This window comes from Bufo bufo, chromosome 4 (assembly GCF_905171765.1).
Source record: "Bufo bufo chromosome 4, aBufBuf1.1, whole genome shotgun sequence".
NCBI classification, from domain to species: domain Eukaryota; kingdom Metazoa; phylum Chordata; class Amphibia; order Anura; family Bufonidae; genus Bufo; species Bufo bufo.
This window is the reverse complement of record NC_053392.1, coordinates 71,857,837-71,876,143: the sequence shown is the minus strand read 5'-3', so window position 1 is coordinate 71,876,143 and position 18,307 is coordinate 71,857,837.

Sequence of the window (18,307 nt, the reverse complement as noted above, 5' to 3'; positions counted from 1 at the left end):
ACCGTAAAGAATCCTCTTCTATGTTTGTGTACAAACCTTCTTTACTCCAGACGCAGAGGATGTCCCCTTGTCACAGTCCTGGGGATAAATAGCTGATGGGAGAAATCTCTGTACTGACCCCTGATATTTTTTACACAGTTATTAGATCTCCCCTCAGTCATCTTTTTTCTAAAGTGAATAACCCTAATGTTGATAATCTTTCTGGGACCTATAGTCCACCCATTCCAGTTATTACTTTAGTTGCCCTCCTCTGGACCCTCTCCAGCTCTGCTATGTCTGCCTTGTTCACAGGAGCCCAGAACTGTACACAGTACTCCATGTGTGGTCTGACTAATGATTTGTAAAGTGGTAGGACTATGTTCTCATCACGGGCATCTATGCCCTTTTTATGCACCTCATAATTAGTATTGATCGCGAATATTCTAATCGCAAATTTTTATTGCGAATATCGGCACTTCGAGAATTTGCGAAAATCTAGAATATAGTACTATATATTTGGAATCGTGAATATTCAAGTTTTTTTTTTTCTATCAGTAACCTCCCTTCTTACTTGTGGGCCATTGAGAAGGCTGCAATATATTTGTCAGAGTTTAGCAACATCCCTAGCAACCAATAGGAAAGCTGCCTACCCCTTACTATATAAGAACCTCCCCAGCAGCCACTTTCTGTAGTTTTTTGCAGTTCTGAGAGAGAGAGCAGTGACATTGCTGTGCTCTGTGCTTTCATCTGGATCCTATTCCTTATCCAATTACATTAGATAGTTAGCTTATATATACACTCACCTAAAGAATTATTAGGAACACCATACTAATACGGTGTTGGACCCCCTTTTGCCTTCAGAACTGCCTTAATTCTATGTGGCATTGATTCAACAAGGTGCTGATAGCATTCTTTAGAAATGTTGACCCATATTGATAGGATAGCATCTTGCAGTTGATGAAGATTTGAGGGATGCACATCCAGGGCACGAAGCTCCCGTTCCACCACATCCCAAAGATGCTCTATTGGGTTGAGATCTGGTGACTGTGGGGGCCATTTTAGTACAGTGAACTCATTGTCATGTTCAAGAAACCAATTTGAAATTATTTGAGCTTTGTGACATGGTGCATTATCCTGCTGGAAGTAGCCATCAGAGGATGGATACATGTTCTCATTCTGTTTACGCAAAATTCGGACTCTGCAATTGGAATGTCTTAACAGAAATCGAGACTCATCAGACCAGGCAACATTTTTCCAGTCTTCAACAGTCCAATTTTGGTGAGCTCGTGCAAATTGGAGCCTCTTTTTCCTTTTTGTAGTGGAGATGAGTGGTACCCGGTGGGGTCTTCTGATGTTATAGACCATCCGCCTCAAGGTTGTGCGTGTTGAGGCTTCACAAATGCTTTGCTGCATACCTTGGTTGTAACGAGTGGTTATTTCAGTCAACGTTGCTCTTCTATCAGCTTGAATCAGTCGGCCCATTCTCCTCTGACCTCTAGCATCCACAAGGCATTTTTGCCCACAGGACTGCCGCATACTGGATATTTTTCCCTTTTCACACCATTCTTTGTAAACCCTAGAAATGGTTGTGCGTGAAAATCCCAGTAACTGAGCAGATTATGAAATACTCAGACCGGCCCGTCTGGCACCAACAACCATGCCACGCTCAAAATTGCTTAAATCACCTTTCTTTCCCATTCTGACATTTAGTTTGGAGTTCAGGAGATTGTCTTGACCAGGACCACACCCCTAAATGCATTGAAGCAACTGCCATGTGATTGGTTGACTAGATAATTGCATTAACGAGAAATAGAACAGGTGTTCCTAATAATTCTTTAGGTGAGTGTATAAGTGTATATATACTTCTTCTTCCGTGACTGGGTCAAATGTGGACAGTGAGCCAGAGGAGATGCGGGGGAAGGGGGGGGGGGGGGGGGAATGTGCTGGGAGCTGATTTCATGATGGATATGTTCTATTTTCTCTGTGAAGTAGACGGCTAAGTCTTCAGCAGAGAGGTCTGTGGTGGGTGCCTGAACTTTAGGACTAAGGAGGGATTGGAAAGTGTCAAAGAGTTTTTTTGGGTTGTTGGACAGTGAGGAGATTAGAGTGGTGAAGTCAGTATGTTTAGCAAGGTTGAGGGCAGAGTTATAGGTCCGTAGCATGAATTTGTAATGGAGGAAATTCTCGGGTGTGCGAGTTTTCCTCCATAGGCGTTCAGCACTCCTGGAGCAACGCTGGAGGAAGCGAGTTTGCGGTGTAAGCCAGGGTTGCTTTGGTCTGTGTTTGAAGGTTCTGAGGGTAGGGGGTGCTACTTTGTCCAGGGTGCTTCTTAGGGTGTTATTGTAGGGACTTACAGCCTTATCGGGGCAATAAAGGGAAGAGATTGGGGACAATGATGCATGTAGAGTGTTTGTAAGTGTATGAGGGTCGATAGCCTGTAGGTTTCTGTGCATGTAATAAGTAGGGGAGTACTGGGATGGGTGCAGATTTGTGAGTGAAGTAGAGGATATTGTGGTAAGAAAGCGGAAGGAGAGAGTTATTAAAATTGGAGATTGAGCAGAGCCGGTAGAAAACCAAGTCAAGTGTGTTACTGTCTTTGCGTGTCTGAGAGTTAGAGAGTTGAGAAAAGCCAAGAGAGGAGGTTAGGGAGAGAAGCTGGGAAGCAGATGGGGAAATGGTGCAGTTTATGGGATGTTAAAGTCTCCCAGGATGAGGATTGGTATTTCTGAGGACAGAAAGTGTGGCAGCCAGGCAGCAAAGTGATCCAGGAACTGGGTGGGTGAGCTAGGGGGATGGTATACAACCGCTACTCTGAAGGAGAGGGGATGGAAGAGCCTGAGGGTGTGAACCTTGAAAGAAGGGAATGAGAGTGATGGAATAGGGGGAATGACATGGAAAGTGCATTGCGGGGACAGGAGAATGCCAACTCCACCACCATGTCTGTTCTTAGGTCTGTGGTCTGCTGATGCTGCTGCCACATCCCCACTATGTCATTGGGCCACTGGGTGGACTTCTCATGTCGTTCACACCCTCTCCACTTCATGACTGGGCCACTATTTTGCCTTTTTGGCCTGGTTGACATCATCATTTATTTGACCCTTCTTCTGATCTGTTGGAAGGAAGGAAAAATGAGACTCACAACGGATCCTGTCTGTGTAACAGCTGTAAGGCCTTTATGGTCCCATCAGAATTGGCTTATGATTCGGTAGCCAAAAGCAGGAGTGGGTACAAAACACAGAAGACATGCAAATATTCCATTAACGTGTCATCTCTGTTTTGGATCTATTCTTGTTTTTTTTTTGCATTAGCAATACTGATGAATTACTAACCAAATGCTGACCGAGTGAAGCCGGATGCTGAACAGACAGGATCCGTTTTTTGGGGGTTATTGTTCTGATGGATCATAGGAACTGCAAAATAATCAGTGACATCAACACAAACTTACTGCTGACATCCTCTCCACTCTGTCAGGTGGCTCTACTTGTATAAGCGTTTATTAGAACAGGTTCTGTAGACATCTATGTGGAATCAGCTGACGATGGTGTAAAAGAAGTGCGCTCTTTCACGCTATAGTAGGATCTTGGGCCTCGGTACAGTTCTTTATACCTGACACTAACATCGACCTGTAAGGCTTCACAAGGTTCACACTTGAGTTATTTGGACAGTTTTGGCCCCGTAACTGCCCAAAGAAGTGAAGTGTGCAGTGATTCTAAGAGCGACGCCTGTCATGTGCGTGTTATACTGACTCAGTATTGTTTCACTACCACAGCAGACTCGCTATGAGTGTTACTGCAAGGCACAGTGTTCTACACCACTATACAGGCTCTCTGCAGCCAGGCAATAGCTGTTTTTAATGCGATTCGCCACAAAATAAATTTGCCAAACTGACCGAATCTAAATTTTAAGAAATTCGCTCATCTCTATTGATGACCCATCCTGCGGTTGTACCATCAGTTTCTAAATAAGCACTTTAAACCAGCATTTGTTTTAAAGTGGGTAGATGGGCAATACTATATACTGAAAAATTGAGTGTGTAAACCCAGCTTTCCATAGATACAGTATATAATTGGTTTTAGACTTGTGGAAAATACTACACAGTGGTCATCCCCCCCCCCCCCCCGCCCCGTTAATATAAACAGAGTTGCCAAAAATGTCACATTACACTTGACGACTGAGCCAGATTGTAACGGAGCAGACGGAGAACCAGGAGGGAAATTTGTTACATACTGAGTGATTGGCTAATGTTCTCGGGCAGGCTCCTTTATGTAGGCGACTCGTATGGATTACATTTCTGACATATTTTTACAATAACTAATTAATTTTCATTTATATATTTTCTTTTGTCTCTAATGGAAAAAAGCAGACACATGCCAAGTGACATTAGATAGCTCTGATACATTTATTTTCGATGAATTGCATTGGTGTTTCCTTCTGATATTACATTACGGTGATGTCAGGTTCTACTAAACCACAGCAGAATGCCACTTTTAAGCTGCTGGGGATATTAACCAAATGCGTAAAGAAAAGTCTTAAATTTTAATTAAAAAATAACACTGAATCCATCATTTAGCAATGGGAGGGCACTAGTCGTTTCGCTTAATACAATAAAATTGCGTTATACACCCCACCTGTCCATACAGTCAGCACTGAAACCTAAAAGGGGTAGTCTGACTTTCATTTTCAAATATTCTGTTAGGTCATTTTTATTATTCACTTTATCAAGATGGCTGACCCCTATAATGACGAACAGAAAATAGAATAAATGGAAAAAATACCTGCAACCAGAAAACTAAAACAGTTATATTAGAATTTTAGAAACATTACATTAGAAAAAGAACAAACAAAAGAAAATGTATTACTGTCTAGTTTTGATGTGGACATGCTGTATCATTGTTTTGGCTAATACTGGTCAACAAAATCGGTATAGTAAGTCGGTAGTAAATGGTGTAGGGGGTGCCATCAACAATACAGCTATCGCTAAGATAAAAAAGAGCTTAATGGGGCTGTCTCACTTCAGTAAGTAGCCTGTATTATGTAGATAAATTTAATACAATCCACTTCCCAATGTATTGTGATATTGCCTTTTTTGCTGGATGGATTCTTTTTTCCCTCACATTATACACTGCTCATTTCCATGGTTACGTCTACCCTACAATCCAGCAGCGGTGGTCGTGCTTGCACACTATAGGAAAAATTGCCTGCCTCTCTTCTGATGGCAGGGACCACGGGAGTAAGCATAGACCAACGCTTTTTCCTACAGTGTGCAAGTACGACAACCACTGCTGGATTGCAGGTTGGTCATAACCATGGAAACGAGTAGTGTATAATATGATGGAAAAATAAGTCAAGTCAGCAAAGGAAGCAATATGTACAATCACAATACATTAGTGAGTGGCTTATATTAACTTTCTCTACATGATAAATGCAACTTGCTGAAGTTAGACAACCACTTTGAACCCTAGTTAGAAACCATGGCTTTTCCAGTGTCACTGGATGAAGGGAGGACAAAGTCTTGTGGGGGTTTGCATGTTTTTAAAATGTTCAGGCTTCTCCAGTCCCATAATGACATTTGTATCTGCTCAGAGAACCACAAGCACTGTATATTTTTGCCCCATGTACATGTTCTTCATGTCAGTACTTTCCTTCCCTTGTTCTCAGCTTCACTGCATCCTGGCAGGATGTTTACATACAACAAAATATTGATGCAGCACCAAGATAAAATCAACTCCATTTATTGAAAAATCACATAAAAAAAATCCTGTGCCACACTACCAGGTAGCGGGTTTCGATCATACAGTGCAGTGTGAACAGTGGCTTGCATGCAAACTGCATATGTATTTTTTGAAAGTACAGTCTGGAACTGTGGCTTACATGTAAACTGCATATATATCTTTTTGAAAGTATAAAACATAAATGTCCATGATATATAAAGACTATTCAAAACAAAATGTTGTCTCCAGTGACAAAGCTTGATTAGTATGTGGTAGTGGAATATTTGTTCTTATGTTATTTTGTTTTTAACCAGTAATATATGTATTTAATTCATTAATTATGCAAATAAAGTGCAGGTGCTACATCTGCCACACTATAAGGTTGTGAGTTAATTGCACTGTATCCTTTCAATAAAAGGAGTTGCTTTTATCCTGGAGTAGGATCCATTCACCAGATTTGCCACCCACATCCGGTCAGCTGGTCTTTTTGTATTTCCAGGATGTTTACATGCAGAACTTCCTGTTTTCATCAGCTTCCTACTGGGTTTTCTAACCAAGCCCAGCATGCTTAGCTCTGCATTGTTTATCAGGGCTTGCTCCACGTGCCACCTTGTTTCCTCTACAGTAGTCACACCTTCTACACTTCCCTTCTCCATGTCAGTCAGGCGGAGCAATTTTTAAGCTGGTGGGTGGAGACTAGCTGGAATCATATCTGTCCATACATTGCACCTGAAGAAACAGTAGTCCTGTTTTCAAATTCCTGTAGCTCACCCACAGATGCAATAAAGGAAGGACATTTTACAACAGAACTAAGCAGTTTATATAAATACAGAAGTTTATTAAGACAGTAATAAATCACTTACAAATCAGTAGTAGTCTCTGTGTCTGTCTCTCTGCCTCTACAAGTATCAAGGAGCCCCTCCCATCTCCTTCACCCTTCTATAGACTTCTATGTAATCTGATCCTTCCATGAGCAGGAAGTGGGTCTTAATTGAAGATCTGAGCAGTGAATTGAGAGTTAATGAAGAGAAGGGGGGAACAAGAGAGGAGTCTGAGAAAAGGAGAAGGAAGCATCATTATGTGATGAGATATATTACAAAATTTCTTATGAATAAACTTAAGAAACAGTTACTCTTTTAATTAAATTATTGTGGTTGTAAGTGTTAGAGTAGCTTTCTCTACTAAAAATGAAGTTGTCGAGGTTCAAGCAAATAACCGGCCGGGGGACATCAAGCACACACAGGAATGTGTGGACAGGGTCTGGCTAGCCTTAGCCCTTGGCAACCAAAACAAGTCTTGTAGCCCACCACCACCAACCCACACCTTATATTGGAATGTCCTTAAGCAGTTTGGAAAAAGTTGTTTAAAGACAAGATAGAGTCGGTTACATTAACATAGGTAACATGGTAGAAAGGAAGAAAAAGCCATATAACTTGACCCATCATTTTCTTGAATCTAGACTTTATACTCTACAAGTCAATCAGAGAATCCAATTCAAACACATCAACTCAAATAATACTGTTAATGATCCTCAGGAGGACAGAGTCATCATATGTCTGTAATTGTCCTTGGCAGAACTAGTGAAACAGTATTTTCCATTTTGAAGGCTGTGCATTCAATGATATGTGAATTATGGGTAACAATCAACTATAATTTCAATGCAAAATATTTTCACATACCTATAAGCCATACTGCATCTCCTATGATAGAACCTTTTCCTTGACATCTGTCAATTACCAGCTTTCGAAAGCCTTATTTCCTACAAAAACAGTTACCAAATGGAGTCTTTAGTTTCCTAATAATTATATAATTGAGCAGAGTCATAGGGGAAGAGGGTGGCAGTGATTTTAGTCTCGATCACCTGCTAGTCTTACCTTCAAGTTATCTTAACATGGAGTCAAGGAAAAGAAGTCAGAACCTCAATTAAATCATCTGAACATTTTGTCTCATAAGGGGAAAAAGAAATTCCTTCCTAACTCCATAATGGCAGCCGGATTTTGTCCTGGATCAACATAACTTCCTACACTTAAATTAATTGCTATGGATTAAGAGTCCTGCTTGGGCATTCTGATACTATCCCACCTGCTATTCTACTGGACTGACCAACCGAACAATGAGGTACACAAGTCTGACATATGGAGGCCACATATGAAATGACATAATGAGGTTAAACATGCAGCAATGGAGGTTTTATTACATTACAACTAGGGATGAGCGAATTGACTTCGGATGAAACCATTTCCCGAACTCGGGATCGGTTCCAAGTGGTACCTTGGAACCGAACCTGAGTTTGGTAAAAGTTTTTTTACAGTATAAATCAATTTCTGAAGTTATTATACAAAGTCTTGTGAGACTTCACGAAGTAATAACTTTGGCTCATTGGAGCCAATACATTCTAATACTATACGGAGCGCTCACTCCGTACAGTATTGAAACTAAGTTTTATGCGAATCGACTTCGGATGTTTCATCCGAAGTCGATTCGCTCATCCCTAATTACAACCTAGAGTAAGAAATCCAATAATTGTTTTCTTGAATTTTTATAAAATGTGGTTGGTTCTACTCTTAGGACAAATGATTTGTAATAGTACCATACTCTAGTAAGAAGAACATCAAGTCCCAAAATATTGTTTGACGACACCTCTGAGATGTCTCATGTAGTTAACCGTATATCATTCACTGACCAGTATTCATACATGACTTCAATTAAAAACTATATGACAAATGTCTATAATCTAGAAATCAAGGCCTCTTGGTCATTGAAGTCTCTAAAGTCAGGAAGATGCCTAATCTTTCAGAATTTGAATGCTCTCCTTGGAAAGAAAAATGCAGCCCAAAGAGTTAAGGCCAGCTCCAAGTCTGTATGGTGCCTTGGGCAATAGTCTTCTGGGTCTTCTTCAATCCAAGGGGGTAGTAATGGCCTACTAAATTACATTTTGCTTTCCCCTCTTGTGTGTATTTGCCTCACGTTTATGTGCTTCTGTGCTGTCCCTGTTCATCTATTTATTTGTCCCCTGGCAGGGAGGACAGAGAGATAACCAGCAAGATGGGGAATCCTGCTGGTTGTTTCTGTCCTTCCTGCCAGGAAGTGCAGCTCCAGAGCCAGTGGGAGTAAGGCACCCGTGTTGCTATGATAATGGTGCTCTGCAACCATGTATGCCATGGTACTGATGCCTTGATACAGAGGGGCAGATGAAAACTCCCCTATGTAGGGGAGGGAGGAAGCTGCAAATCAATGCAATGGGAGTGTTGGGATGCAGCAGTGACCATGGTAATACAATGGGAATGGGAAAGGCTACACTATGTGGAGAGGATATGTAATAGGGTAGGCTTAAGTGGGTTCTCTGGAACAATCAAGGTGTAATCACATGAGATTGGGTGATATAGGCAAGAGTGATGCTACAAAAATGGCCCCTTTTTTTGCAGCCTAATGAAACCCCTAGGGAGTACGAAACGTCCCTTGAAAACCAGGCTGGCTGAGCATATAGCCAACATAAGGAAAGGTTATGATAAGCATTGTCTATCAAAACACTACAAAGATATACATGATAAAGATCCCTCCGGCTTGGTTTTCACGGCACTGGAGAGGGTAGACAAACACTGGCGTGGGGGAGATTACATCAAACAAATGTCTAGGATAGAATCCAAACATATATACCAGTTTGGATCTCTGCTGCCAGTGGGTTTGAATGCTGACTTGGAGATTTTTGGATTCTTGTAGACTGGGTGCCCCCACTCTGACTCTTGCGACCCAGTCAGGCCGTTTATCGACACTGTGTCGCAGACTCAGTTGTGGGCCCCCAGTCTCACACACATCTAGCCAATGAGATACAGCCCAACCACCAATATCTGCACATCTGATATCTACCTGAATGAGCGTTTTTCAAAAATAGACTTACAGACCTCTCTCTCAACCTTTTTTATATATATTTTTATATTTTTACATTTTTTAAGGATGTTTTATGTAATGTTTGACAATTGTCTTTCATTGAGATATCGCACCATTCACATTATCCAAAACTTAGATTACATATTTTCCTATATTTGGTAACCATATTAGATTTTAAACATATATATATATATTTTTTATATCTGTGGTTTTATATATTTGTGTTTTGTATTATATAGGACAGTGCACAAGCTAAGTTTTATCAATGGTGTCTATTTATGTTGTAGTTGCAGTAAAATGATACCATTTTGTGCTATTTATACAATATAATGAGTATATTTTTTTCAAGCAACATGTAACCACAAATTGGACCTCTGTAGGACATGTAGAATATTATGAGCAATGTATAGCAAGAAAAAACGCATATGTGTAAAAAAAAACGCACTAAAAACGCAGGAAAAACGCAGGTGATTTACTTCAGCTGATAGTCAATCTAATGATCCATGATTTCAGGCAAGCTGTGGATATAAAAGGCGGAGTAAGACAGGTGTTGCAGTACCACTGACGAAGGGAAGGAGTTCCCGAAACGCGTCTGGTCCGCACACCTGTCACAGAAGCACCTCCGCACTCTATGCATGGCCATGCAAATATAATCTAAATCGGAGAATATGGATTTCTAAGACGCCAAGAACAGAATCTGCCAAACAGCGCTTTGGGCTGTCCAGGACACTCACTGCTTCCGCAATCCCGCGAGATCTGGAGACAGCGAACCTTAGCAGTTACCATCCAGACGCCGGGACTATCCACCTGCAGCGTATCCACCGCACACGTCCACAGAGACGTCCTCGCTATTGATTAAAGAGGAAGGTAGGAATATTACCGCTGCAGTTTGTATGCGACCCAGCATACTATTGAATGTGTACGGCTACTATACTGAATTATCGCTATTGAAGGACATTGTTATTTGTGTCCATACATCAGTAGCGATTGCTGGATTGAGCTGCTCCACTGCGCCACTACTACTGGAGCCTCATACAAAAGCTAGCATTACCTACTACTGTGATTGAAGGACATTGTTATTTGTGTTCACACATTAGGAGCAACTGTTGGAGCTACATACACAAGCCAGCACTACCTACTACTGCAATTGAAGGACATTGTTACTTGTGTTCACACATTAGGAGCAACTGTTGGATTCAGCCGCTCCACTACGTCACTATTACTGGAGCCGCGAACATAAGCCAGCACTAGTAATTGACTAATCCATCTGCGCATGGGACATATGCCCATGGTTGCATCCAATTGATCTGGCTGACCATTATCAGTTGCCCTATTACAAGTGTTAGATTTTATATAGCATTCATCAAGTTTCCTAAAAAGTGACCGTCACGATTCTTTTATCCCTATATGTGGTATTTGTTATTATGTATTTTATCTCCTTATTTTATTGAAATGTACACGTGTTCAAAATTGTGATTTAATAAATGTTTTATCCTTATTCTATTGGTCCAAGTGTTGAGTGCTCGCCCTAATCTTGATTTTTCTTTACTAATGAAACCCCTAGTCTGTGCCTTCTAGCTACATGCACATCTGGTTAATATGAGAGGTTTGGGATTATAATTATGATATGGGTGGCAAAGTAAAAATTACTTGTAACTTCGGGCACTTTCACACTTGTGGCAGAGGATTCCGGCAGGCAGTTCCGTCGCCGGAACTGCCTGCCGGATCCGGCAATCCAGACGCAAACGGATGGCATTTGTCAGACGGCTCCTAATGCGGATCCGTCTGACAAATGCATTAAAATACCGGATCCATCTCTCCGGTGTCATCTGGAAAAACGGATCCGGTATTTCATTTATTTATTTTGCATTTTTAAAGGTCTGCGCAGAAAACCAGATCCGTTTTGCCGGAACACTTAATGGAAATTAATGCCGGATCCGGCACTAATACATTTCAATGGAAAATAATGCAGGATTTTTGGCCGGAGAGAAAACTGCAGCATGCTGCAGTATTTTCTCCGGCCAAAAAGCATAAGAGGGACTGAACTGATGCATCCTGATTAATCCTGAACGGAATGCTCTCCATTCAGAATGCATTAGGATAAAACTGATCACTTTTTTTTTCCGGTATCGAGCTCCTGTGATGGAACTCAACACCGGAAAAGAAAAACGCTAGTGTGAAAGTACCCTAATACTGTATGAAATACATAAAGCCTCAGTTTCAGGGATTGCAATAGTCCTTGCAGATCAGCGCTGCAATTAGTCTCCTAATATCTGTGTTTGTCTTCAGTGTTTGTTTTATTCCAGTTTAATTGTTGCAAGGTGAATTAGAATTTGAAGAATTACAAGAGGAAATGGCATTAATCCATGTAAATGTAGAACACTCTGTTCAAACATCAGAGGGATTACAATCTGCGTGGATGATTTTCATAAGGGCAGTATTTTAACTGCAAGCATTTTGTAGAGTAATCATCCTCGATAGGGAAACACAGACAAAGCATTGTTCTGGGACAGACAGCTGTGGCCCTCGCAGGTATCATCCTGCAATAATGATCAATTTCCTTCTCTGATTGAAAATTAAATCTACAACACTGGGAAACATTGAGGTTCATCTTTAGAGTATTAGAAGCTAAAAGCAGACCCTCCACCTTGTGAGCTTCCAGTCAGGAGATGTGCCCAGACTTCTCCAGTCATTATTGTAATGAATATCCTTCTTGTCAATGGATACATTTAGAAATGCCTAGCCCAATAGTATGTTAAAGGAAAGGTTTCAACAGAAAGTAACATAACATTTAAATTAGTTTTCTATTATTAAAGGTCCTAACAGAGCCCAGGAAACTATAGGCCGGTAAGTTTAATATCTGTCATGGGTAAACTCTTTGAAGGTTCTCTAAGAGATTCTATCTTGGAGTACCTCAATGAAAATAAGCAAATAACGCCATATCAGCATGGCTTCATGAGGGATCGGTCATGTCAAACTAATTTAATCAGTTTCTATGAGGAGGTAAGTTCTAGAAATAACAGCAGTGAATCAATGGATGTCGTATATCTGGACTTCTCCAAAGCCTTTGACACTGTACCGCATAAAAGGTTAGTATATAAAATGAGAATGCTCGGACTGGGAGAAAACGTCTGTAAGTGGGTAAGTAACTGGCTCAATGATAGAAAACAGAGGGTGGTTATTAGTGGTACACACTCAGATTGGGTCACTGTCACTAGTGGGGTACCTCAGGGGTGAGTATTGGGCCCTATTCCCTTCAATATACACTGCCTGTCCACCTGGATTTAACGAAGCAAATAGTTATGAGCCTCCTATTGGATAATTACTGCATGGGCGATTATCTTTCAGCTGGCAACAAGTTATTTAACCCCAACTATTGCAATGGGTTGCTTCATATTTCTTAAACAACCATGTCGAGAGACACATCTCGTGGTCATGGAAAAGATATTAGTCTGTTTGAGAAGGGTCAAATCATTGGCATGCATCAAGCAGAAACTACTAAAATTGGGTTAAGAACTGTCCAACACATTATTAAAAACTGGAAGGATAGTGGGGACCCATCCTATTCGAGGAAGAAAGGTGGCGGGGAAAAAATCCTTAATGATCGTGATCGGCGATCACTTAAACATTTGGTGAAATCAAATCACATAAAAACAACAGTAGAACTCAGGGCTATGTTTAATAGTGAAAGTAAGAGCATTTCCACACGCACAATGCGAAGGGAACTCAAGGAATTGGGACTGAACAGCTGTGTAGCTGTAAGAAAACCACTAATCAGTGAGGCAAACCAGAAAAAAAGGCTTCAATTTGCTAGGGAGCATAAAGATTGGACTCTGGAGCAATGGAAGAAGGTCATGTGGTCTGATGAGTCCAGATTTACCCTGTTCCAGAGTGATGGGCGCATCAGGGTAAGAAGAGAGGCAGATGAAGTGATGCACCCATCATGCCTAGTGCATACTGTACAAGCCTGTGGGGGCAGTGCTATGATCTGGGGTTGCTGCAGTTGGTCAGGTCTAGGTTCAGCAACAGTATGTGCTCCAAGAATGAGGTCAGCTGACTACCTGAACATACTGAATGACCAGGTTATTCCATCAATGGATTTTTTCTTCCCTGATGGCACGGGCATATTCCAAGATTACAATGTCAGGATTCATCAGGCTCAAATTGTGAAAGAGTGGTTCAGGGAGCATGAGACATCATTTTTACACATGGATTGGCCACCATTGTCCAGACCTTAACCCTATTGAGAATCTTTGTGATGTGCTGGAGAAGGCTTTGCGCAGCAGACAGACTCTACCCTCATCAATGCAAGATCTTGGTGAAAAATGAATGCAACACTGGATGGAAATAAATCTTGTGACATTGCAGAAGCTTATCGAAACAATGCCACAGCGAATGCGTGCCGTAATCAAAGCTAAAGGCAGTCCAACAAAATATTAGAGTGTGTGACCTTTTTTTTTTGGTGTCGATTTTTTTTTGGACAGGCAGTGTATTTATTAATGATCTTGTAGAAGGCTTGCACAGTAAAATATCAATTTTTGCAGATGACACTAAACTGTGTAAAGTAATTGACAATGAAGAGGACAGTATACTACTACAGAGGGATCTGGATAGATTTGAGGCTTGGGCGCAGAAGTGGCAGATGAGGCTTAACACTGACAAATGTAAGGTTATGCACATGGGAAGGAATAATGCAAGTCACCCGTACATACTAAATGGTAAAACACTGGGTAAGGGCTGGTTCACACGAACGTGTGCAGCCCGTTGCCGTATTGCGGACCGTTCCGTGGCCATTCCGCATTACGGATGCGGACCTATTCATTTCAATGGTTCCGCAAATCTGGAGATACGGAACGGTGTGGAACGAAACACTACGGAAGCACTACGGAGTGCTTTCTGGAGTTCTGTTCTGTGCTTCCACACTGCAAAAAGATAGAACTTGCTCAAGTGAATGTGTCTGCGATCCCCATGCGCCTGCCCCATGGACGGTGTATGTGTATTGTGGTCCTAACACTGACATGGAAAAGGACCTAGGAATTTTAGTGAACAGCAAACTAAGCTGTAAAAACCAGTGTCAGGCAGCTTCTGCCAAGGGGAATAAGATAATGGGTTATATCAAAAGGTGCATAGATGCCCGTGATGAGAACATAGTCCTACCACTTTACAAATCACTAGTCAGACCACACATGGAGTACTGTGTACAGTTCTGGGGTCCTGTGAACAAGACCGACATAGCAGAGCTGGAGAGGGTACAGAGGAGGGCAACTAAAGTAATAACTGGAATGGGTGGACTACAGGTCCCAGAAAGATTATCAAAATTAGGGTTATTCACTTTAGAAAAAAGACGACTTAGGGGAGATCTAATTACTATGTATAAATATATCAGGGGTCAGTACAGAGATCTCTCTCATCATCTATTTATCCCCAGGACTGTGACTGTGACGAGGGGACATCCTCTGCGTCTGGAGGAAAGAAGGTTTGTACACAAACATAGAAGAGGATTCTTTATGGTAAGAGCAGTGAGACTATGGAACTCTCTGCCTGAGGAGGTGGTGATGGTGAGGACAATAAAGGAATTCAAGAGGGGCCTGGATGTATTTCTGGAGTGTAATAATATTACATGTTCATGCTTGTGGTGCAGAACCCAAGCAACCAGACAGAGGTTAAACAATAGTGGATTTATTAAATAAATGGCAGTACAGTCCAAACCAGTAGGCATATACAGGTAACCAACCCGAATAATAACCTATGCAGGGAAACACCAAGGGGTCAGCCAGTGACCAGGCCAAAGTTCTTATGCGCAGTATTAGTCCGTGTAACGTGGTACCTATGGATGAGACGTCAGGATTTCCAGGGTCCGATCCAAGGTCATACACGAGACAAACTGTTCAGCAAAGATGAGGCATCCAGAGGCAGTCTCTAGAGATAAATCGAGGAAGGCAGAGGTCATGCACAGGTAAGTCTGGGAGGATATGAACTGCAACATACACCTGAGTTGTCAAAACAACAGTGGGCACTGACCAGCCTAGTGGACGCCGAGGAATAAATGAAGGCATCCTTGACTGCAGAGAGGGTCAGGGCAGGAGAAGGGTTAATAAAACTGGGCTGGCAGCTAGGTGTTAATGGTTCAACCCGCGGGAGTGTTTTTATCTAGCTTCATGGTTATGGGGCTGCAGCTGGCTATCATTGTGCCTCCTCCCTCCCCTCAGGTCTGATTGGCCAGGGGGTAGTGGTTAGGGCTGTGGCATTAAAGGACGCAATAAGCGTGTGCCCAGCCTCTTTTGTCTCCAGCACCTCACGCGGTTCCCACCCACCCTTGGTTTGACTGGTGTTTCAGTTTATTTTCTCTGTTGGTGTTATTTTAGATCAATCTTTATTTATTAAGTCACAGCAGAGGTCGGTGAGTTAAATCAAGATGGAGAAGAAGGCGGACTTGCCCACGGGGGGATTCCGTGGGGGATACTGCTTCTTGAAACTCTGAGTTTTGTTCCATAATTTTTGATATTGCAAAGTTGGTGGTTGGAGTAAATCATTAACAAAGTAGGATATCTGTGGATCACTACAGCAAGACAATATGGAACAGGTGCTCTAGGTCTATGTGGCCCACCCAGCCACAAAAAAGATATTTAGAAAAATAAAGAGAAAGACCTGGCACTCTGAATATGTAGCCAAAATCGAGACGTGATTATTGCAATATTTGATTATTATTGGAGTAAATCATTAATAAAGCTGTGACCGACTCTCACCCAACAAAGAAGGTGTCCTGGTGTTTATTCAATTCGCTGCAAGCGTTTAAAGGTGCGGTAAAGGGTTATAATTCTCGGCAGTCAGGGAGATCACCTTTTAAAGGGGTTTTCTAATCTCAGACAATGGGGCATATCGCTAGGATAGGCCCCCATTGTCTTATAGGTGCGGGTCCCACTGCTGGGACCCGCACCTATATCGAGAACAGAGACCCCAAAGTGAAGGAGAGCCCGGGGATTAGTGCTATGTGAGAGGCGGGGATTAGTGCTTGGTGGTGAACGGACCCCGGGAAATCTGGTCCTCCAGCCACAGAGCTCCCCGCTCCGTTCTCGATATAGCTATCAGACAATGGGGGCATATCCTAGTGATATGCCCCCATTGTCTAAGATGGGAAACCCGTTTAAGTACCTGCTAGCCAATCATAAAGTGCCCTGTGTCTATTCCTCATAGGTCATATAATGATCCTAATCCCTGACACTTGTGCGGCCTAGGCTGGTCCTTAATCACTTAACCCATGCCTGCCCTCTAAGATTTTCCCCGTCAGCGGCCGGCGTAGCGAATAAGATGCGCGTACGTTCAGCCGCGTATCCTTTTTCGAACCTCCTCTCGAGCGGTCCAGCAAGAATACACGATCGTGTCGGCATGGACACCGGAATGGAACCCGCAAGTGATACCGGAGACAGGACCGGCTGCTGCGTGCCGCCACCAGACCGTTCAATCTGCCTCCAAGACCCCGGCGGTCTTCCCCTCCGGCGACCATGCGGACGCACTACCGCGTCTGCCCGCAAAGGAGTCGGAACCGAAGATTCCCTAGGCACATGCGTGACCTGTCCCGCTACTCCAACGGGGTCCCCCACAGGCCGAGCCCCACGAGGACCCCTGGGGGCCCCAGTGGATCGCGGAACAGGAGAGTGTCTAATAATGGGCCAATGAGAAGGCTGCAATATCTATGTATGAACTTAGCAACATCCCTAGCAACCAATAGGAAAGCTGCCTACCCCTTACTATATAAGAACCTCCCCAGCAGCCACTTTCTGCAGTTTTTTTGCAGTTCTGAGAGAGAGAGCAGTGACATTGCTGTGCTCTGTGCTTTCCTGTGTCATTACATTAGATAGTTAGTTAGCTCATATATATAATACAGATAGTTAGTGGGAGATAGTCAGTGTAGGTTAGATAGTGATATAGTGTAGATGATAGGTTCCAGTGCAGGGTGTTAGGTAGTGTTATAGGAATTACTGTACTGTGCATTTTCTCCAGTCTCAGGAAACTTCTAGCAGCTTGAAAAATGTAGCAAAAGTGAGCAACGCCTGTATTGCGAGCACAATATGCGCATATTAGATTACCGATTTTCACAATCAAGAAAATAATGACTGGAGATCACGAATTCTAGAATTCACGAATTTATGGCGATTTTTTTTTTAAATATTGCAAAAACAAATATTGCCTATGCTGCTCATCACTAATCACTTGTAGGTAGCAGCCCAGCCCAGCCGTTTAAACCCTCATATGCTACATTTTTATAGGGACTGTGGCATCTAAGAACTTAGATGGTGGGAGGGAGCTCCCTTTGTCCTCTGATCACCCAAACTGAAAGCAGTTGTGGGGAGCCTAGTATTTGTCATGGCAGGCGTGCCTTCCGAAAGCACTAGACCTGCCATGCTGCAGGCTTTCCTCTGGCATATTGTAACAGGCTGCCTGTCAGAATCACCATGCATTGTAATACTGAAGAATTACAGTGTATAGTATAAAAAAAATCAAAAGATAAAAGGTTCGGGTCCCCAAAGGAGACTTAAAAAACCTGCAAAACACATAACTTTTTTAAAATATATAAATCCCCCAAAATATTAACACATTAGTGAATTCCAATATGCCTTTTTACAGCGCTCACTAGTGGGCTTTTTTACGGCAACCTAGTCTAAGCACTGCAGCGGTCTCCAATGCAGCAGAGAGCAGATGCTCTAATGGCCTGGAACCAGTAGAAGCAC